Source organism: Physeter macrocephalus, chromosome 1 (genome assembly GCF_002837175.3).
Source record: "Physeter macrocephalus isolate SW-GA chromosome 1, ASM283717v5, whole genome shotgun sequence".
Lineage (NCBI taxonomy): Eukaryota > Metazoa > Chordata > Mammalia > Artiodactyla > Physeteridae > Physeter > Physeter macrocephalus.
Window position 1 is genome coordinate 113,298,785 of NC_041214.2, and position 23,214 is coordinate 113,321,998.

Consider the following 23,214-nt stretch of genomic DNA (forward strand, 5'->3'; position numbering starts at 1 on the left):
TATTAATTGGTTTTTGGCTTTTGTTTATTTGTTTCTGCTATCTACCCATCAAAATCTAGGCAGGGTCATGCTTTATACTCTCTACCCCCGTCACCATGAACTCAGCACAGTGATAAATACTCACAGAAGGTGCTCAACAAATATATGTTGAGTGCTTCTTAAAAGAACATGGCCAATGCAGACTAGGCCTAACTTCTGTATGCCTATAAGTCATCACAAGAGCCCCCACAACAGTATTCCCTTTGATATTGCCCCTCCTTCAATTTAGAAGGGAAATGTAATATCTTTTTCATTCGCTCAATTCCATTCCAGTGAGCAAGTATTATGAACAAAGGTTTAATATTTTTCAAGATTTTTCATCATATTTTCTCACTGGCACTACCTAATTGGAGAACACAGGCCCTTTCAGCCCATCAGGAGCATAAAAATTCTTCAATGTTGTACATGCGAAAGCCATGCATCAGCTGCTAATCCCCCTCCCATCCACCTTACTACTAACATATTGGCATAAATGACTGATGATAATCCTCATTCACAAAAAGTGCTATTAGTTGTTGAAGGTCACAATGACTGGACAAAAAGATAACACATATAGGCTTTGGGAAGTAGATTTCCATTCCTGATCTAAAAATTTGAATTTTACTATTCTTCATTTCCCCTTGTAGTTGTTAGTGAACATACATAAAAGCCTGAATGTGTACTTGTGTAGCGTGTAGTGTGTGTGGTTATGAGCAAAGAGGAGGGAAGAAAGAGGAAGAGAGTTAGACATATGTTCCACAAGGTTTCAGCAAACAACAGCCATAGTTAGAGGATGGATGGATGGATGGATGGATGGATGGATGAATGGATGGATAGATGGAAAGAGTCCGATTTTAACCAAAAGTCAGTCAGCACCTATCAGAGGTGAAGCAACCCCTCAGCCATTTTCATATTTTGAGTCTACTAATATACTAAAAAGAGGAAATGAAAGACCAATGTAAGTTTATGAACTCATGCTAATTTTATTTTATTTATTTTAAAAATCATTTATTTATTAATTAATTTATTTTATTTTTGTCTGCATTGGGTTTTCGTTGCTGCACGTGGGCTTTCTCTAGTTGCGGTAAGCAGGGGCTACTCTTCATTGCAGTGTGCGGGCTTCTCATTGCGGTGGCTTCTCTTGTTGTGGAGCACGGGCTCTAGGTGTGCGGGCTTCAGTAGTTGTGGTGCACGGGCTCAGTAGTTGTGGCTCGCAGGCTCTAGAGCACAGGCTCAGTAGTTGTGGCGTACGGGCTTAGTTGCTCCGTGGCAGTGGAATCTTCCTGGACCAGGGATCGAACCCGTGTCCCCTGCATTGGCAGGCGGATTCTTAACCACTGTACCACCAGGGAAGTCCCGTGCTAATTTTAAATACTTGCACTTAGCAAAGAACTTTGAATTTTTGTATTGAAAGGTAAGGTAATGAAATGTAATTGAGCTATTCATAGGTTTTGAAAATTAATTTATAGCACACTCTAAGTGGCATAGACTAGTAATGAGACAAATAAGCAATCTTATTATAAACTTATCATTTCTGTCAATCTCATCAGAGTATATCAGCACTTGGAGCTAAATCTCAGAGTCCAAATTTGAGGTCACTCCGAGTCGACACCAGTGACTCTCCAGATTCCCAGTGTGAATAAGTAAGCTGCAACACGGACATTCTGGCATCACTAGGGCAGGAGCCATTCATGGTAACTGAAAATTGATTCTATGTGTTTCAAAACTAAACTGGATCAGTCTTCATTAGAATTGATTATATTTAAAAAGAAACCAGCTCTATTTTAAGTTATGTTTTGCCAAGAGGCAAGTGTTAGGAGGAAACTCTGCCCCTGCAGTTTTTACTCCTCAAGTCCTCAGGCTGTCAGAGCACTGTCCTGACAGACTTTTCCCTACTTGCATGATTAAATACACCCCCATGGGGAAATTTACCTAGCAAATAATATTTGTGATCAAGGAAATTAAAGAAACTTGATTAAATGGAAGAAAGAATAGTTTCCACATCAAGACTTAATCAGTATCATGTTGATTTAAAAGTACAAGGCCAAAATCTATCACTGCAAATATGATCCCACAGTATCCTGCACACACACTTGGCTCCATGGATATGAAATAAATGGCACAGAAAATAGACCAAAAGCTAACAGTCAATGAGTGGGGAGTACTGTGTACATGATCATCATCACTTTTTCTTGCTGGATCCAAAGCACTTCTTTGCAGTCATTTCCTCATTCAGCAGGTTTGTGGAATGCCCACTATGTGCAGGGCATTGTGCTTGTCCTCATATAGAATCTCATAGAGAGGGAAGGAGGTTTGAAAGATCAAGGTAGAGGGCTGGGCAGAATAATCACCACATATTAGGCTCTCAATAAATGACAGCAATTCTTTTCCCTTCTCTTCCCATCCTTAAATCTTCTTTGAACCATGAAACTTAAGTCAGAGGGATTTTAAGAATATATTTGATAGGATTCCTAAATCTATGTCATAATCTGAAAAGATAAAGAACATACAGATTCAGAAGTTGGTAATAAATGAAAACAGTTTAAAACACAGTATGGCAGGATTTTTAAATGATCCTTTCAACGTGATTTCTATTACTTACTGTTGTTTTGATGCTTATAGTGCCGTAAATAATTAGAGAGGGAGAGAAGAAGACAAGAAGGAGGAAAGAGAAGAGGGAAGGGAGGGAGGAGAACAGAAAAGAGAGAGAAGAAACTGTTCAAAGCAGAAACACTTCAGAGTTCTGCAGCAGAAAAGGCACCACACACTGGCCTGAGCTCTGCCCCATCTGCGTGTCCCTGAACAGGCTACTGCACAGCTTGAGTTTCAGTTTCAGTTATTCAGTTATAAGATGAGGGAAGCTGACCAGGTGATCTCCAAGATCCATTCTCACTCTACTATCCCACCGTGCAAGCATAATGAACTAGGTGGCAGATAGGAGAGATACAAAGCTCTATGACTCCAGGCTTAGTACTGTTTACCCCCAAGACCAAATTTTACTACAAGACATTGAGTGTGATTTCTACCAGAGGTTGCTGAAGTCAGTCTGCAATTCAAACCCTGGTGCCACTCTTCACTTCCTCTGTGATCTTGCACAGGTTACTTCACCTCTCTGTTCCTCAGTTATCTATCCCACAAGGTCATTATGTGGATCAAAGTTGATATTATATGTAAAGCATACAGTTCATGGCATCCATTAAACAATAAATGTGTTATATATTATTGTTGTTATTATAACAAAGATATAATATAAACAAAACCAACATAGGATAGAAGTGATTAACCCAGATTATCATGGGAGCAGTGCATGATGAAAATACTTAGGTGTGTGGTTGTTCATTAGGAGGCTGGTGATCAGTAAGCTCAATGACACAGTAGTTTGATGTGGTTGCCTAAAATGCTAAGAAAATTTAGGTTTCACACACACACACACACACACACACACACACACATACAGAGAGAGTCTATAAGTCTATAAAGGGGAAGTAACTATACTTGGAAGTAACTTGTTCATTCTGAGCACCAAACCATTAGACACAGGGTGTGAAAGGACTCAAATTAATATCAAATAGGAACAGCTGATGATTGAGGACAAACTGTCTTCAAATATTTAAAAAACTGTCATGTCAAAGCAATGTATTTGTTCAATATGGCTCCACAGAAAGATCAGGAATGTCAGTGGAAGTCAGAGGAAGCCAATCTTTAGTTCGGAATGGAATGGACTTGTTGAGGAAGTAACAAATCGCTGGAGCTCTTCAGCTCTAATGACAACTTGACTGTGTATGCACCAACTCCCAGAAGAAGGTTGAAATTCTCACTCGAGAGAGGGTGAACACAAGACTTTTGACCTCCCTCCTGAACCTGTATTTTATGATGTAAATTGGATGCCTAGTGGCATAAATTATAAAAGGATTTCTCATACACAGAATAACCAATTGGCAAGCATACAAGACAATGCTGTTAAATAACAGAATTAATATTAAAAGCTCAGATCTCTCCATTAAATTTTTGACCAGAGTTGTCAACCCATTACCAATCTTGGTGGCTTGAGTTGATTACCAGCAATATACAGATCTTTAATTTAAAGGAAATGCAACAGGGCTTCCCTGGTGGTGCAGTGGTTAAGAATCCGCCTGCCAACGCAGGGGACATGGGTTCGAGCCCTGGTCCAGGAAGATCCCACATGCCGCGGAGCAACTAAGCCCGTGCGCCACAACTACTGAGCCTGAGCTCTAGAGCCCGCAAGCCACAACTACTGAGCCCATGTGCCACAACTACTGAAGCCCGCGCACCTAGAGCCTGTACTCCACAACAAGAGAAGCCACCTTAATGAGAGGCCTGCGCACCGCAACGAAGAGTAGCCCCAGCTCGCTGCAGCTAAAAAGAAAGCCTGCGCACAGCAACTAAGCCCCAACGCAGCCAAAAATAAATAGATAAATTTAAAAAAATAAATAAAAGAAATGCAACAAAAATATTGCATTTTTAATCCATAAAGTGGATAACTTGCTCATTAATGTTCCAAATTAGTTCCGTAGTTAGTATAAACCTAGGTACATTACACTAATATTAATTAGGATTTCAGACACATTCTTTTCGACAGTTCTAATCACATTGTTTAATTAGCCATTTTTGATTTTTCATGTTTCCCAGCAGAGACATGAAGACCCATAAAACATAGTGGCTGGATCAGCAATTTACAGTTTGACCTTGGGGCAAGTCCTTTTAACCTCTCCGAGATCCAATTATCCCATCTACTTAAAAAGGGAGAACAAAGAGTGGTAATAAGCAGAGTAGATGTTTTTTAAGGCCTTTTACACTATAAAATGTGATTTTATGAAATGATTATCCTTCATAATAAAACTCAAAGCACATTTCTTATTTCTTAATTTGTTCGTCATTTTCCCCGGTGGAGACATCTTTAGCCATGATGTAGGGAAGTGAAGCATTTAGTCTGTAACACCACCACTGACTGCTCTGTGAGATAGTTTTATTCTGTTCTTCTGGGGTTTGGAAGAAGTTGCCTGACTGAGGGAAAGGATTTTACAACTAGAAGCCACCTTCACATTAAGTTAATAATCAACTATAAATAATGGACAAAGCAGAATCAGGGACAGGAGGGAAGAGCATAAAATGTCTCTTTCATAAAAATAACCTTAGAATGAACCATTTTACTCTCACTTTTTCTTTTACTTCCTAAATGCTTTATTTCCTTAGGCCTTCTAGATCCATTTCAATGAGTTTATATGATTAAAAGTTTATCCTCATGCATTGTTATATTTGAGTTTCGAATGATAAAAGAAAACATAAATTCAACTCACCCATCTGTTTCACCCTTAGTTGGCCAACTATTCCAATAACATCCTAAACTGTTCCAATGGCTTCCAACTAAAAAACCTGTTCAATTGTACTTTATTTATTTATTTATTTTATTTTTGGCTGCGTTGGGTCTTTGTCGCTGCATGCGGGCTTTCTCTAGTGGCGGCGAGTGGGGGCTACTACTCTTCGTTGTGGTGCAAGGGCTTCTCACTTCTGTGGCTTCTCTTGTTGCAGAGCATGGGCTCTAGGCACGCGGGCTTCAGCAGTTGTGGCTTGCAGGCTCTAGAGCGCAGGCTCAGTAGTTGTGGCGCGTGGGCTTAGTTGCTCCGCAGCTTGTGGGATCTTCCCAGACCAGGGATCAAACCTGTGTCGACTGCATTGGCACTGCGCCACCAGGAAAGTCCCCAATTGTACCTTGAACCCATAGGTCTTCCTCCAAAAATATTTAGCCTGAAATCAAGCTCCACAACTATACAGAAAAAGCTGTCAGAGTAGTTTCTTTTAAAACGCATTACTTAAAAAAGACATGGAGTACCAACTAGTTTACAAGGTCCCTTTAAAAAAATGGATTGAACAAAGTATTAAGAACAATCTGTACTGGCAAGGGACAAAGAAGATGACCTAATAAGTCTTTTCCATCTAATTTCTGTGATTCGAGGACTTTTTTTTTTTACTCTTGCAGCAATACTTGTGAGTTCAACAATTTCCCAAAACTATTATTAGTTACCAAGGAAACACAAAATGTTTGTAGGAATAAATAAGCAAATGGACTGGACCTAAATAGCAGGCTTTTCCTGCTTCCCATGTAATAATCTTATGATGGCGTCATATTATCAATCCTTCATTCTCCCCAAGTCATTCTGCTCACTACTGGCATACTCACTAGAGTCCCATAGTCAACTCATAGCATCCCACGTAAACCAAGAATAGGAGGTCTCTGATCAACAGAAGGGTCTCCATTAAATATGGACTTCCTTGTTGAAGAAAAACCATGGTGATGTCAGTGGTTGGCTTTATGACCACCATTTCTAGGGAAAATATGCAAATATATGCTTTTAAATGACCCAATGTCTATAGAAAAGCCAGGAACATTAATATAAAAAGGTAAAAAGTAAGAAACAATACACAATTATGGCCCAAAGTATGAAAACAATTGTGCTTTACAAATGCTTAGAAGGACCAAAAGGAAACACATTACATGGAATTGTTAATAGTTGGCAGATTTCATGTGGTAGAACTAGTTGTAAAATGTCTTTTCGACTTTTCTGCATTTTCCAAATTATGACATGGGCACTGAACTATTTTTAAGTTAATTTTTAAAGCCACAAAATAGCATTCATTTTAATGTTAATAAAGGGCTTCCCATTCCCTAACATTACCACTGACACTGTTGCTATCAGCCCAAGTTAACTCTCAAGGGGATTGGTACCTTTATAAAATCAAAGTCAGCTAAAGTAAGAATAGGAATAGTTGAGGAGCCTCTGGAAACATCAAGGACTATGGAGGCCTGGGACAGGAGACCTGGGCTGCAGGTAAGAGTGAGACAGTCTGTATGTAAATTCAAATTCACTGCAGCCCATTAACTGCTGGTTAAGCTCTCGGTGCACAGTGTAAGTGCTGTGCTGCCTGGGGATGTGGTATATTTCATGCAGGCATTTATGTGTACAGAGCGAGGCACGTATCACCTGGGGAACAGAAAGAAGAGTGAAAGGAAGAGGTAGGTTAGAGAACTGATTGTCGCTGGCATGGAGAGAAGCTGCTTTCACCCTCAGACTTCCCTTTTGGTTCTATGTTCCACAGTTGCCCACCTGTGGTGCTCAGTCTCTTTAGCCTTCCTCCAAAATTGTGTAGAAGCAGAGAAGCGATCAGTTCCACATCTACGTCAGGCTTGCCCAATGCTCAGAGGCAAAGCCATTTTGCAAGACGTCTGTGCGTGAGATGTTAGAATGTTCTGTCAGGAGGAATATCTTAGCATCAAAGGCTCACACTCTGGCCAGTCCAACTGCAGGCTGATGCAATGCAGGACCACAGCATTCTGCCTCTCCCCATGCCATCCTGGATCTATATCCCCACTCTGTTCAGCTTCTCATAATAGCACCACACCCATAATAAGAATTGCTGTTTTTCTTTGCATGTTATAGTGTTGCCACATATACTCTTTTAGAGGCGAAGGAGCAAACATGTCACATGCAGAGTTGAGTGTTACCATCCCAAAGCTTGCAGCAGAGCTTCCAGAGAGCAGTGCACATTGCCACTTACCTGATGAAAGAACCAATAGTGAAAATTGTGGGCGGCTCTAGAAAAGGTTCAGCTAATTATGAATACTGCTTCTCTGGCACTTATTCAGATGACCAAAAAACTTTACCAGTCACAAGAAGAAACAAAGGCAGGGAGACAGGACAAGAAAGAAAATAAGAGCAGTCACTTCACAAACAGAAACTGGCTCTGACATGCTTAATAGCACATTAATGTTATTTTAAGACAGTTAAATAATTGTGGACACTACTACTAACATTGGTTGCTGTGGTCATTGTAATAACCTCCTGGCAATAGCTTAAACCATGGGAAACTGCTGATATTCAACTGTTTTTGGCTATCTAACAAAAGAGACCTCATACCGTTCAATCAAATGGATACATCCTAGTTTCCAGCCTTGTCACCTACAAACCCTTCTTCTGCATTAGAAAGCAATTAGCTTGGTAGAAAAATTCCTTTGTGCCATTTCCAAATGATAACTTAAAGCTATTGCTGATTTAGACCATAAATTCAGCTTACTAATTGTAGAAAGGACTTTTATTTGCAGGTATACTTATTTGTAGGAAATTCCTGATTATAAAATGAGAAGAGTCATATAGCAACTGGATAGTAAAATTTTCAGTAAAAAGGGAAGTAAAACTTTCTCAGCCAAGACTGAGGCACAATGGTCATAACTCTATTCTTTTCATAATAAATATATGTCAGAAGCTAAGAGAACAAAAATTGCATTGCAAAGAGAATGTTGATAGGAAAAGGAAAGGGGATAAAAATCTACTCATGTGGCCAGTGGAGCACAATGCCAATGGCTGGCTGGAGTGTGCAATACAAGACCCAGGGTGTCCTTGTGTCAGTTAGATAAAGATTCCGCTTCTTCAAGATCTTTGACTTTCATCTGTTGGAGAATTTTTATAATATTCTAACTTTATTAGAACATGTTGCCAACATCCTCAAGAAAACTATCTTAGTAAATATACAAATCCACAATGTCTCCAATGTAAACAACACTCCCTAGGGTTATTCAGCATACAGTCAGGGTGGCTCTGGTGTCTGGCCTACGAAGAGTGTGAGTTTTAGTTTTCCTAGTTCAACATCAGTCTGGAAAATAAAGACACAAACTTCTCAGTTAAATCAGAATATTTCTTTACTAGCAACATTTCTGAGAGATTCTAAGCAAATCCTTAAAAGAAGACAAGACTAAGGCTGTTTATATAATAACACTGGTTCAAATTTTTGCTTTCCTTACTTTACCAGCAGTGTGACCTTGGTCAAGCAATTTTACCCTTCCAAATGTGTTTCATCATCTGAAAAGTATGGATAAAACCACCTTAAAATGTGTTATGCAAATTAAATGATGGAGTGCATGTAGAGCATTAAGCACAGAGACTGGTATGAACTAAAAGCTCAACAAATGAGAGTTATTATTGATTCCTGAAGAGAGTGGCCACATACCATGACCTCAGCTGGAACGCTGAGTCATAGCTGTTTCAGAGGCCAGTGCTTCAGTGAGTAACAGCACAGGCAAGGAACTCAGAAGTAGGAGTACTAATCTTTTCTCTTGCTTCGAGAACCCTAGACAAGTCTTATAGCCATTTAACTTCTCTAGTCTTCAGTTACTTCAGCTAAAGAAAAGGAGGAAATAATACTGACATATTTTACAGGGAAACTGGGAAGTCAAAAGCATGAACATAAATGCAAAGCATGAGTACAAAAGTATAAGAAAGAAATAAATGGTAGTGTCAAATGTTAGGAAGCCTCTGTATCCATCAGAGGGGAAAGGAGGCAGAACAAATTACAAAAATGCTAGCTTTGGGTAGAGGTACTTTATGTTACCAGTTTGGAGCTGAGATTCAGGTGTTTATGCTTCATGCAACTTTCATAACAGTCATTTTATCTCATTTGTAATAAATCAAAGCTAGTATAAAAATCTCAAAGGATATTTAATCAGTACAAGGCAAGCATAGGAGACTAAAAATATTTAAATACACTTCATAAGTGTATTTAACAAACCAACATCTAAAATGTTAATACGAAACTGCAAATCAAATATTAAAACTTAAGTTCAGCTGAAGAGTATATTCACTTCTCCTAAAACAGTATATACAAAAAGCAGGGGTTAGTTTAATACATTTCTCAGTAGACAGGTAGAGTGATCTAGAAGAACTGTTAAAGTGAGCCCACAGTTTATTAAAGATGATACATGCTTATTTTTGTGCCCTGCATCTTTTCTCCATGCCATTTTTGCTAACTATAAATTTTCTGCAACCAGTCTTTCTCTACTCCACACTAAAGAAAAGAAACAGGCAGACTATTTTCATTATTTCTGTTTGACAAAACATATGGAAACAATAATTCTACAGACATGTACATTATAATAGGAAGCAATCCTATTTTAATGTAATTTTAAAAATTAAATAGACTCAAGTTATTTAAACTACTCAGTTTATTTGAAACTCACAAATGAGGCAGCCACGTCTCTAATTTACTTAGCAGATTCATACAGTTGGCTAGGACTTTAGAGATTACTTCTCTTATTGATGTGCAAAGCAATTAGGAGGCTAATTCTCATTTACAAGAAAAAGTATTTATACAAGTAAATCTGCCCCCTAGTAAAGGGTAACAGGCTTAATTCAGTCATATTTGGTCAGTTTCTTTTTTCTTCTCAGGTCTTTTTTATTTTGTTTTATTTTGTGTGCTGGTAGAAAAGAACAGATGAATTAAAACTGGTTCTAAAGTTCTATTTTTATACTTTGTCTTGAAAGTACTGCACAAAACATTAAATTTCTTTAATAAATATTTTCCCTGCCATATAAACTGATTAGTTTTAACTACTTTCGTTAAAACACAGGCATGCAGAAATGAGGAACAAGGAGGTTCTCTCAGGAAAAACACTGAAAAAAATAAGATTTCATCTGGCCTTCCCATCACCACTTGAAGAATTGTTTGGTAGTTACATCATCAGGAAATAAAATACTATCCTCTGAGGACCCCTACTCTTTACAAAGAGGAAAGAGAAGGTTTGAAGTCTAAATCACTCCCGGAGATGTCTCCAAAAAAAAAAGAGAGACTGAGACTTCTGGCTTCCCTCTGCCGCCTTCCTCCCCAGCAACCAAAAAACGAATGTAACAAAAACGTATTTACTAAAGTATAAATAAGAATAACATGATATGTATTTAAGAATCCCAAGCAATAACAGAAGCTTAAGAGCCCCAGAGGGAGAAAAGTTACAAACGGATCAACCCTGACCCCCAATGACTCGATTAGCCCGGCAGGAGGGAGCCAGCGTCCCCGGCCCGCCGCCCATTCCCCTCCGCGGGGAGCCGGGACCGACGGTGCGTTCACACGGTCCGAGCGTTGGCAGAGCCGGGGCGCGATGCAGCGCCGCCGCCGCGGATCTGGCTGTCACCGGCGCCCCCGCCGCCCGCGGCGCACACGCGGAGCGCCTTATAAGGCAGCGCAGTGACGTAACGCCCATAGGCCGGGCGCGCTCGGCGCCCCGCTCGCATTGTTCGGGCGACTCCCGGAGCGCGTACAGCCCGCTCGCAGCGCCGCGCGACTGCGGCCCCCGCCCGGCCCCCGCCCGGCCCCGGCGCAGGCAACTCAGGTAAGCCCGGGAGAGCCGCTCAGCTCCAGCAAGGGGATTGCTGTCTGAGAGCTAGGCAGTCTGTAGGTGGCTTTTAAAGTTATCAGCATCACGAACTGGACAGGTTTCGAAAAGCGCGTCCAATGAACTCTAGGTTCAAAACCTTTCCCAACTCACACAAAACTTGAAAAGTTTTCTCCGACAGAGAAAACAGATTTGGGATTTAATTTTAAATGTAGAGAGGTGAGGGATGACTATATATTACAGACGCCTTCCAAGTAAGCTATACATGGTATCCTGCCTGTATTGAGAAATCTTTGCGGAAAGGGTGGGGAGAGTATATTGTGCTACAACAACTCTATCTCCTGATCTTACCTCTCCCAGGACTCAAACTCCTTTAAGCCTTACAAGAGCACAGTGCGAAACACTACCACAAGGTAGTGGATTTGTTCTCCCCACCGCCCATGCCCTCCCTCTTTTGTAAATCTTCATATAAAAGACTAAAAAAACCCCTGTTAGGAATACATCTTGTAATTAGGGTGAATCTAACTTAAAAAGTAAAGCACTTTTTAAGCTTCAAAAAATCCTACAAACGCTATTCTGTCTTAAAAGCAAATGTTAATTAATTAGTACAAGAAAGTAACTCACAGTTTTGAGTTCTAACTTTTTACTTCGACTCCAGTCAGTGGGTAAATGACAAACTGCAATGCAAATTAAAGATAAAGCTAGTTCCTCTACAGTAACATGTTGGACAATAGTTTATTATGTAGAAATACTAATTTAAAAGGTAAAGCCTATAGAAGAATTTTGTTAATCAGTGGCGTTTTGAACCAAAATTCCTTACATCTAAACCCTGAATAGACTATTGCTATAAACGAACCCTTATAGTATGATAATTGAACCATTGGCAGATGCCGAAAATCTACATATTTTACTTTACTTTTCAGAATAAAAATCAGCAGAGGAATTAAAAATAAAATATGCTATGTCAAATTTAAAACACTGGAATAGGAGATGAAAAAATGATTTATCACTCAAACTTTATTTGGTCTGAACATATGTTGTAAAACAAACTTAAGAAAAAAAATGTGTGAAAGAATTATTTCCCTTTTAAAATAGTCTCTATGTTTTACTTATCATTTGAAACATAGTTTTTTTACCTGCTCAAAATTCGGGATATATCTGTATTTCTAGTAATTTCTGTGGTTGAGTTTTTAAAAGTATATGACATTAGTGCCTGCCATTTCTGCTTCAAAGGAGTTTTGTTTTATTTGCTAATTTTGTTTGAAGCAATGCAAGGCTTTGGTTTTAGTATTCTAAAAGAAAAATTATATGTTACTTGGCCTGAAGATAGGCTTTATAAACTGCAGGTTAGTACTGAGAAGTAGCATTTCCTCAAAACTATTATTTCAAATATAGGGAAGCCTAGCATAATGAGAAGAGAGGGGGCAACACCCAGGTTACTGTGGAGAAGTACAGAATATGCAATAGAAAAGTTGTTTATTTGATATAGGCTGTAATTGGAAACTGAAAAATTCCTATCTTGGGAAAAAGGTATTCCACTCTTTTGAATCTAATAGAGGAGGAGGGAAACAGAAACCATCAATTATTGTTTCAGCTATACCCAAAGTACCATCTGTACCATAAACTATAGCTCAACTGTTGAAAATCATAACCTCTATCAAAGCCCTAACAGCTGTTTCCCAGAGTCTGCATTTTATTTTTGTAAAACAGGCAAGCATCAATTTTAAAACAATTTTAAGTGACACACTTCAACAGTCCACACTTTTTTCCATTTATTCACTTTAAAGCACAGTTCAAAGAACAATCACCCATTAAAACCCCTTTTAAAATTGAAAGTTAAAAAAGATTTATTGTGGATACATTATCTCACAGTGGGCTCTCTTAGTGAGCACTTCTTAGTCCTTGGGATAACTTACATGATGGAAAAAATGTTTTGGATTGAATGAATATGAATTTTTACATCTCCAGATAAAGCACATATTAATTTTATAATTAATAAATTCACTTACCTTTCTATGGTGATTAACTTTACCTGTTAAGCCCTGGTATTTTTGTGATATTTTCCTAATGTTGTGATGGAGTCTATAGTAACAGTCAATATGAAAATACCAATAAGCTTAGAGCTTCTCAATTTTCAAGTCCACTTGCAATTCCCATTAATCTGCTTTCTCAAAATGCTGTGAACTTTGCTTTAGGGTTCTCTGCTACCTCTTCCCCTCCAGAAAAGTGCCTTTGGTAATAAACGGATTTTGAGGTAAAAAAAGTGAAAATGGGGGAGAAGGACAAAATTCCATTAATTGTTCTTAGGTCATGTTCTGTCTATATCTAGTGCTTCAGGTCAAAGAGAAAAAAAAAATACAGCCTCCTATTAAAGGGAAAAAGGAAGCGGGGCAGGAAGAGAACTGTTTATAAAAGACTGGATATTGTAAAGTAATAATCAAAGGATGTAAAGCAATATTGGTCTCAACCTGCTTCAAGAACTGAGATGTTATCCACACAGCCAGTCATTATCTTTGAAAAATCCAACACACCTTATCCTCTTGGGCATATCATTAATTTTAAATGATTTTTAGAGTTTAGTTAATTTGCATTTGACTGTGAATTTAGCTTCAATATAAACTGATTTAGTTTCTGTAAATTATGTTTAAATAAGGATTTAAAAATGAAGAGACTCTGCATATTCAGCAAGCATCACAAACTTTCAAAGAAATATTTCTATGGCTGCCTTTGCCATCACTAGGGCCACCAACTCAATCACTTATGTTTAATGTGTGCTGCAAAGACTTTTAGAAATTCCTCTGACCAGTCAGTTTCTACTTCGAGTGTGAGGTACACTAATTCCTAGCAGATCATCACCAACACTGTTCTAAGCCCTCCTACATTCCTCTTCTTAAAAACAGAGTTGAGATTCTCTCTCCCTGGCCATCTTCTGCACTAACATTACCTCCGACTGGGAAAGCTGGGCAAATAAAAGTGGGGAAGGCTCTCCAAGGAAAGTTGCTTGGTCCTTTTTCAGATATGGGAGAAGGACTCCCTTTTCATGCTTGTTCCATGAGATTCTAATTTAGCAGATTAGATAGGAGAGCAGCAGTTTTCATTCTGAGCCCAAGAACAGAGGATAAAACATTAGCAGCATTTTTTTCTCCAGTCTGACCATCCTCACATTCCTATGCCCTAGTGGTTCCAAAATAAGATTAACTCTTAAAGATACAATTATAATTTTTTAATGACTAGCTTAGGAAATGATACATTTGTGTGTGGGGGGATGGGTGAGGAGGTATGTGCAGGAGTAAGTAGGTAAGTGTAGCTATCATTGGGACAGGTAGAAGTTTATGGTAACTACTTATTCTAGCCTAGAGCACAGTCATTATCAGTAAAAGAGTGTATATTTTGTCAGAATAGCAAACACTCAGTCCCACAGATGTGAGTTTGAGAAATGCCTTGGTAAGTTCTTTATGGACAGTGGGATGCCCCAGGCCCCAGAGGGTGTACACACACACGGACACAGACCTGACAGGGAATGTCCATGGAACTTTATAGCTGGAAGAGGCCCTGGAGGCCATCTGATCCAAATGCCTCATCTTGCAGAAGAAACTGATGTCTACAGTGTGACTTACCTCAGAGACACAGAGCTACTCAGAGGCAGAGCCAGGGCCCCTTGCATTCTTAGGCTATAGCCTTTGGTTTCTCCTTAAATTAATGTTAGGAAAAGATGAGAACAGAAGCCCCAGAAGAAGCCTTGGTACTGTAGGTGTTAATTTGGATATAAAACCCATTAAAAAAAAGAAAGTAGAAAGGTTCAAAGTTCTTGTTAATAAGTACAAGCAGTAAGAAGACAAAGGGAGAGGAGGGAGGTGAAAATCAATACAGTTCAACCAGGCTACAATGGAAGGGAGGTGATAAAGGGAGAACAAAGAAAACAAATAATAAATGTACTTAAAGGTCCTCTGGGCGGCAAAGCTCACTCTCTGCCTAAAAGCTGAGAGGTGACCTGCAAAGAGTGTATGCTCTATAGTTATAGTTAAAGCCATTTACGTCTGATCCACTAACTTGACAAGTGACCTCTTCGCAGCATCTTCCAACTACAAGTATTCTGCATTCCCTAGACCTCCCCAGCTAGTAGGTTCCCTTTCAAAACTCAGTGACTCAGTGCCTTTAAAACAACCCTCCCAAAAACTTTAGAGGAAGTCGCTGTGGGCTATATAAGCTCCTGGAGATACTTACCTGCTTTACTTTCCTTCATACCATGCATTGCTACATGACATTAAATTATACATTAACTGCTTGTTTATCATCTGTCTCCTGGACTGTAAACTCCTTGAGGGTCAGTTTTGCTACCAACTTTATCCCTAGCACCTGGAAAAAGACCTAGCTATAGTTAGTAGGTATGTCACCAGGCCAAGAAGGGTACTGGATAAATATATGAACAAATTACACCCTGGAAGCTTCTTATTTGGTAAGAAAAGAGTATTTCTGGAAACAGTGGGTTAGGAAGGGCCCCTTCTTCTAGATTTTGTTCAGGAGCTCAAAACAAGTCTCTGCCACTATTTGAAGTAACCACATAGAATTGACATATAAAACACAGAAACCAGAAACCAAATTAGGCTCAGATGAAGTCGAGGCAGTGAAATCTGCTTTTACTATACAGTATGTGTTGTGTAGGAAGACTTCAAGTCAGATGCTTCTCTGTCTACCCACCTCCATCTACCTCACTTTAATGCCCTCCCAAAATAATGAGAATAAAGATGGTGAAACAGTACCAGGTGAATTGCCCCGTGGCAAGGAATGGACGGGAAGCAAAATATGAAAGAGCAGAGTGCAGTGTTTTTGTCCTTAATGAAGGGTATTCCTCTGTTTTTCCCTAATTTCCGTGCCTCAGCTGAACGCCTGGGAATTGCACTCATGGGGTCCAAACAGTGTGTCCTTGCAATAACTAGAAATTAGCAGATTGCCCTTTCCCAAGTATATATATAGTTTGATTCCAAAGTTTCTGTGGGTAGTCAATTCATCTGCCAGGTTTTGCAGAAAAGGAATAATTTTTCTATAGTTTCAAACTTAGGTAACGCCAGTGTCAACCTGTGAAACCAGCCTAAGGCTTGTAACTCCTCATCAGCACCAAACATTTACTGAGTATCTACCAGACACTGTGCTATAAGTACAAGGCAGGACAACAAGCCCAGCAACTAAGTTCTCCACACACCACACCATGTCACTAAAACAGCTACACCTACTGTGTTGATGACAAGGGCTAAGATCATCAGCAGCTCTTGCACAGTGGTTTCAATCATTGATCACTGTCCTGTTCGGGCTCTTTTTTAATGAACTGATAAAGCAATATAGATAATACAGGTCAGCTGTACATAAAAATAAAGATAAACAATGTGGGACTGTTTTTTTAAAAAAATACAACACAAATGTAGTCAGTCTCCAAGCTTGTTTACTAGTGACACTAAATTGATATGCACAAATAGTGTTACCTCAATGCTAAGACTAAAGAGTAGGAATAATGGTTCGTAAATCAAGTTCTACCCTTCTTGGCTCTGCCATCCATTCTCTGCATAAGCCTCCTATAGCCTTGGCTTCCATTAACCTGAAAAACGGGAACAATGTCATCCACTGTAAGTATCTCTCAATACTGGGTAAGGATAGAATAGTGCACAATAACCTCTGAGGGAACTCTGATCACGTAGAGTCAAAGACTATATAAAAATATAAGCTACTGATCCTATCATTAGAGAGACAAGTCAGCTAAAGAAAATGGGAAGAATGTGAGGAAAAAGTCCACTCTTAAGCCAGAGGCAAAATTCACATAACTATAGCCCTTGAGCCTGTGAGAGCTCCAAATCATCCTACCAAGAGCAGCCGCAAAGATGAGCTCAGGAAAAAAAAAAAAAAAAAAAAAAAAAAGATGAGCTCAGACCTTCAAGATGGGTGACTCTGACAGGAGTAAATCTGCCAGATTTATCATCTCATGGCCCACCAGTCTTGGAACAAAAGTTTAAAGGTGAACTAAATTTTCTCTCTCTTTTTAAAATTCTCTTTTAAGTGAATCAAAACAAAAACAAATCTCTGAGCAGAAATTATAAGAGGAATGTAAAATATTCTTCACATTTGGTCTGACAAGACTTAAGTGACTGCTGCTGTTACATTTGAAGAAAAGGATGGAGCTGCTTAGCCTAAGAGCTTGGGGAGAGCATGAGAAAGTTCCTTCTTGCTGAAGACAAATGGCCTGCAGTGAGATGCTGTGCAAGTTCCTTAGCCTTGGCTTGTTAGTCAGTTAATTGGGAATGGCAGAGGAGGTGAATCACTCGGTGGAGTTCTGTATAAAGTAATCCTTTGCTGCAAATGAGAAGATTATCTATTCTTTAAAAATAATATCAATTCATTTATTATCAAGAGAGTTAAACACTCTTTTTATTAAAAGAAACACATTATGTTTGAGGTTCAGTATTATCCTTCAGGCTTTCATACAACTGCCTATATGGGGCAGACTGAGGTCTTTTAGATAAAGATGAGAACAACTTTGTTAAATGACTGGGGTTCTACTCATCTCCCCTAAAATTATGCCTCACAAGAGTCTTCTTACAGTCTCATTAAATTCACTGGGCTGAGCAAAGATGCAAAGAATCACAGGCAAAGTTAAGATTCTCTGGCTAGTTTACCCCCATCCAGACTTATTTAAATTTGTCTCCAAGTGAATTCACTTCACTGAATGGTTCTCCCTCCTCAAAAGTGACAAGAACAGGAGGAACAAAACTCTACTTCTCCTTCTTCAGCTCTCATAATAATTAGAGTAAATTCTGAGAACTGTAGGCATCATTCCGCCTAAGAGGGAGTTATGTTCTCCTAAGAAATGGGTCTTCTCACCTCTCAAATCATTTGGTCATCAAGTATGTACCAAGTTCAGACCCATGTGGAGGATACAGAAGTATCAGATTCTTTAAGGAGCTTATAGTTAGTTCAAGAGCAAAACTAATATAACAAATTAGAAAGTAGTATAAAACAATACAGAGTATTTGTGTCACAAAACTGTAAGGGCTGTGGGAACTCAGAAAGGGGAACCAGCCAGGGTTAGACAAGTTAGGGAACATTCATGGAGAAGATGGAAAGTGAAATGTAAATGTAGCATTCCAAAAAATGATGGCAGATTTATCCCTTGGAAGTCTACTGTGAAAAGGGAATATGAGGTAAAAAGAGAAAGAAGACTTGATCCAGCATCAGAACACCCAAAGTCTGATTTTAAATTCCATTATTTGGCCTTTAGAACAACCTGGACTTCCATAGTTATTTCAGTCCTTAAAGTGAAGATTAAAAGTGATGATAAAGCAGTTGGCACAATGCCAGACCCACAGCAGACACTCAGTAAATGGTATCTATTGCTCTTCTAGATATTAAGCCAGTCTGCCCATAAGAATGATGCTCCATCATCATTTGGTGCTATTGGGTTCCTCCAGGCTGAGGCACAAGGGGCTGTCTCAGGGCCAAAGAGGAGGTGCTTTGTAGGATGCAGTCCCAAAGAACTCATGTTTAAGCTTATTGGAGAGTTAAGAACTCAGGATTAAGCTTATTGGAGAAAATCCATGTCTCTAGTACTTAACTTCAGCCACTCTGAAAAGTGAGGTTATCCTTTATCCTGATGTCCCTGCTAGAAACGAATCCCTCCTATGAGAAACCCACATGAGCTTTCCTAAAGAAGTCTTAGTCACCTGAAATAAAAAACAAGTTACTGAGTAAAGGACCAAGGAGAGCAAAAGTCTTAAAAGCTGGCCTGGAATCTCCATTTTACCTGGAAAGTCCTACCATGCTGGAGAGGCACACATATAAAACAAATAGGTGAGACAAATCTTACAACATGGGTTAAATAGCTTATATTAGATCCGAGCCACAGACAATGAAGATTTCCTTTCAGAAACTACTAGTCAAATACTTCTTCCTAGGTGTTCATTTTTCAGTTTAATTATACTTTCAATTTAGCATAACATTTTAAGTGTCAGAGACTAAAAAGATTTACTTCTGTACTTTTACAGCACACTTATAATCTTGAACTACAACAAATGCTTGACATATAAAGAACCAAAAATAAATCTGAATCCCATGAAATTCCAATTAAGGTTCCTGTATAGTTATGAACCACTGAGACTTGACGAGTCATAAAATCTCTTCTGATAGAATGGAATATACATTTTTGACATGTGAATTTGTATATAGTGCTATATAGGAAAGAAGGGAGGGAAAGGACTTTAAAGGTTGGTAGTGGTTTTTATCCTCTGGACCTGAGATTTGAGGATCATTAAAGGCTTTGTAAACCTTAGAGACAAAATTGTATTGCTTTCCCCATGTTGCAGCTGAGGTACCCAGGTAGATGAGGCAAGGTCATAGAGTTAAGTCAATGGCAGATTTTGGTCCAACATTCCCTGTCCATTGAATACATGGCTCTTCTGAAAGTGGCTTTTCTGTTGCTTGAGAATCGGGGTTTTGCTTTTTTTCTTTGTTTTTAGCTGTGAATGAGTAAACTTTAAAAGTGAGGGAGACTGAAGTCAGTGCTTTTTTCAACAATGCTTTTTTCAGCTACTGCAAAGGTGAAATAGTTTGCCCTCTCTCAAGATTCAAATCTTAAAATTAATTAAAATTCAAAAGTAAGATATGGTCAGGGCAAAAATGGATGGGTATTCATATAGCACATACACAAGGTATACTATATAGCCTTTTCATCAATTTTTTTCCAAACAGAATTTCTCATACCGATAAACATAACTAAATGGGTAAAACTTTTGTGCAGGGACAAAATCAGCTGCAGACAGGCCCAGGGCCAAGGGAAGTAAAGTATTAAGTCACTGCTCTCACCACTAGCAGGCCTGTTGCAAACCACTGTAACATCTTAAGATGGAATTGCCCCTAACTACACAAGCTAAATATTCTCTAGAACACATTCGTCTTAGAAGAACCCAACTTAGAGAAGGAAAATAGGATCAAACTCTGTGTTCATGCTTTCTATCTTCTCAATGCTAAGAAGTGGTAGAAAAGGAAAATGTAACCCAAATGCTCTGAACTGTTCGTTAGGGAAAATTAAACAAGGTTAGATGACCAAAATAATTTTAATTTTTAAAATGTATGCAAGAGGACATGCAAAGACCACAAGAAAAATGGTTAGTTACATTCCAACAGATTTTAGAATAAAACTTTCCCACCTATCTGTAATTAAGTTTTACATATGGCCCAAACTCTAGTTCTCCAAAACATCATTTAGGAGACAGAAACCAGTCACCCTCAGGAACTAGGAAAAGTGAGTAAAGGTAGATGGAGGATGTTCATCCTACATCCAGTGGTTCAGGATCTCACTGTTTACTCAGCAGGCAGTCAGGCCAAACATCAACCTTCATCTTCCAGCTGCCTTGACCTCCAAATACTGTATGGTGTTCAGTGTTCTACTTCCTTTGCCCTCCTTATTTACTGATTTACTATAGCTAAAATGGAAGGGGAAAAAGAAGGAAGTTCTCTAGGGATCAAAATGTTTCACATTTTATGCTCTTTGGACTCCTATCTAGCCTGTTTCTCATGGCAAATTGTGTGACTTCAGTAGTCACAATAAAACATAAGCTTCTGTTGTTGTGGTTTCTAAGTTTCTGAAGTCTAAATTTCCCACTAACAAGTTAGGAAACGTTTGGTTTCCCAAGCATACCACGTTAGCCGCTGCCTCTGTGCAGGCAGCCAGACTACAGGGAGGTGAAAACCAGTGAACTCATCTACTCTGGCACATGACTGCTCCCTGCTTTGGCCTTTTATGTTAAATCTACAAACTGAACACCAGTGAATTAAAGTATGAAAGCCAAATAAAAGAGTTAAGCCTTTTTTAAAAAAAGACTTACAGGAACTAGGGGCTTAAAAAAAAAATGTCTTTTCTTTTGGCTCAGAGTAAGATTTGGAAAAGGATATATTCTTTGTAACTTTTTAAAAAAGAGAATAAAAGAAAGAAAAACAACCTACCAAAGAATAAGTGTTAAGAGAAAGGAATTATACTAATCCTCCAAAATATCTATTTGCAATATCTGAATGAAAATAACCTGTGATCTGGGAAGAGAAAAAAAGGATGAAAGGAGATTAAAAACAAAATTGTGTAGCTACATCAAATGCTTTTCTAAAGAATCTATTTCTGTTTTCCTCAATCCACTAAGATACAAAAGGAACATCTAAATATAAATGGATTTTGCAATAAGAGAAATACATACAAATATTCTTAATAAGATAAAACACATACAACACACACATCTAAGGGTATACAGCATTATGCCCTTGAAGTCTGTCTGAGAAAAGCTGCCTGCTAAAAATACTTTCTGAGAACTTTAAGTTCCTTGAAATGTTCTATGGAAATGGTATTTATGACAAACCCACCTCCTCTAGGGAACATGAGATGTTATTACTGGCAAAGTCACAATTTTCTAAACCATCCAAAAATAATCATGAATTTATGCCAAATGACTAAACTTGTTTTATTATTACAATGATTAAGAGAATATTTGCTAATATCTCATGCTCAAGCTCAAAGTAGCCATGAACCTACAGAAAATACAGTGTCAAAACAGCAGATCGCAAGTGGTAGTGATTTTCTGTGCCTTTCCCAGGCAGAATATTACAACACATTCACTGGAGAGGATGGTATATGAGATATTTGAGATAGGAGGTGTGGATGTATGTCACGGTGCTGAGAAACTGCTTTTCTGTAAAATGAGAATAATAATACAGTAAGTCCCCTACATACGAACGAGTTCTTTTCCAAGAGCTTGTTCATAAATCCAGTTGGTTCGTAAGTCCAACAAAGTTAGCCTAGGTAGCCAGCTAACACAATCGGCTATATAGTACTGTACTGTAATAGACTGTAATACTTTTCACACAAATAATATGTACATAAAAAAACACAAAAAATAAAGAAAACATTTAAAATCTTACAGTACAGTACCTTGAAAAGTACAGTAGTACAGCACAACAGCTGGCATACAGGGGCTGGTATTGAGTGAACAGGCAAGAAGAGTTACTGACTGGAGGAGGGAGAGGAGGTGGGATATGGTAGAGCTGAAGGATCGTCAGCAACAGGAGACCGAGGGCAAGCTGCAGTTTCACTCACGCCTGACACTGATGGAATGCACATTCAAGTCTTTGAAAGTTTGCAACTTGAAGGTTCGTATGTCGGGGACTTGCTGTACTTGCTTCTTATGACTGTTTCTGGGACTAGCATGGTACATGGCATATAATAATTCCTCAATAAATGATAACTGTTATTCGATGACTACAGAGGAAAGGAACTATTGAATACTTACAGTCATCCTTCAGTATCCGAGGGGGATTGGTTCCAGGACTCCCACAGATACCAAAATCCACAGATGCTCAAGTCTCTCATATAAAATGATATAGTACAGTCAGCCCTCCCTATCTATGGGTTTTGCATCTGAAGATACAGAGGGTGACTGTACTATGTGTCTTTTGCTTACAGTCACACACTATACCCTAACATGGTACCTAGTTCAAAAGTAGAATAGGCATTTGTTCAAATATTTAACAAATACTTATCGACTACCAAGCAAATACTGGACACTATTCTTGAGCTAGAAATGTAGCACTGAATAAAACAGACCACTGCTTGACCTGTCACTGAAACACACACACACACCCACACACACACACACACACACACACACCCCACACCCACCCCTACCTCCCTACTCACATGAAGTTTACATTCTAGTAGGAGAGACAGCCAATGATCAAGTAAGTAAAATATAGTATGCCAGGTGTTACTACATGAACTAGGGGAGAGAGTCCAGTGGCTCCCTGGGAAGGCAGCCAGTACAAAAGCCACAGGCCCTGCTGTGCTCAGGGAGCAACAGGGAAACTGGTATGACTGGAGCAGACTGAGCAAAGGTAGGAGGGGTCAGGAAGTCAATGGGATAGGGACCTAGAATGCAGGAATGAATGAACAAATTGACACTAAAAGCATGAGATGGGAAAAAGAGGAAACTCTTCTGAGG

General features: G+C 38.9%; 2 protein-coding genes across 9 annotated transcripts in view; one reads left to right on the forward strand and one right to left on the reverse strand.

Moving 5' to 3' along the window:
* The window catches only part of CMSS1 (cms1 ribosomal small subunit homolog), a 380,724-nt gene that overhangs the window by 313,595 nt on the left and 43,915 nt on the right, over positions 1 to 23,214 (reverse strand). The window lies entirely within an intron of this gene.
* The window catches only part of FILIP1L (filamin A interacting protein 1 like), a 304,847-nt gene that overhangs the window by 248,455 nt on the left and 33,178 nt on the right, over positions 1 to 23,214 (forward strand). Inside the window, exon 1 of one of the 4 annotated variants that reach the window (XM_007129011.3) lies at positions 11,069 to 11,191. The exons of the other annotated variants lie outside the window; for them this stretch is intronic. The gene's annotated coding sequence lies outside the window, so the exon portion shown is untranslated. Of the gene's footprint in view, positions 1 to 11,068; positions 11,192 to 23,214 lie in introns of those variants that run through there. 4 annotated transcript variants of the gene reach the window in all.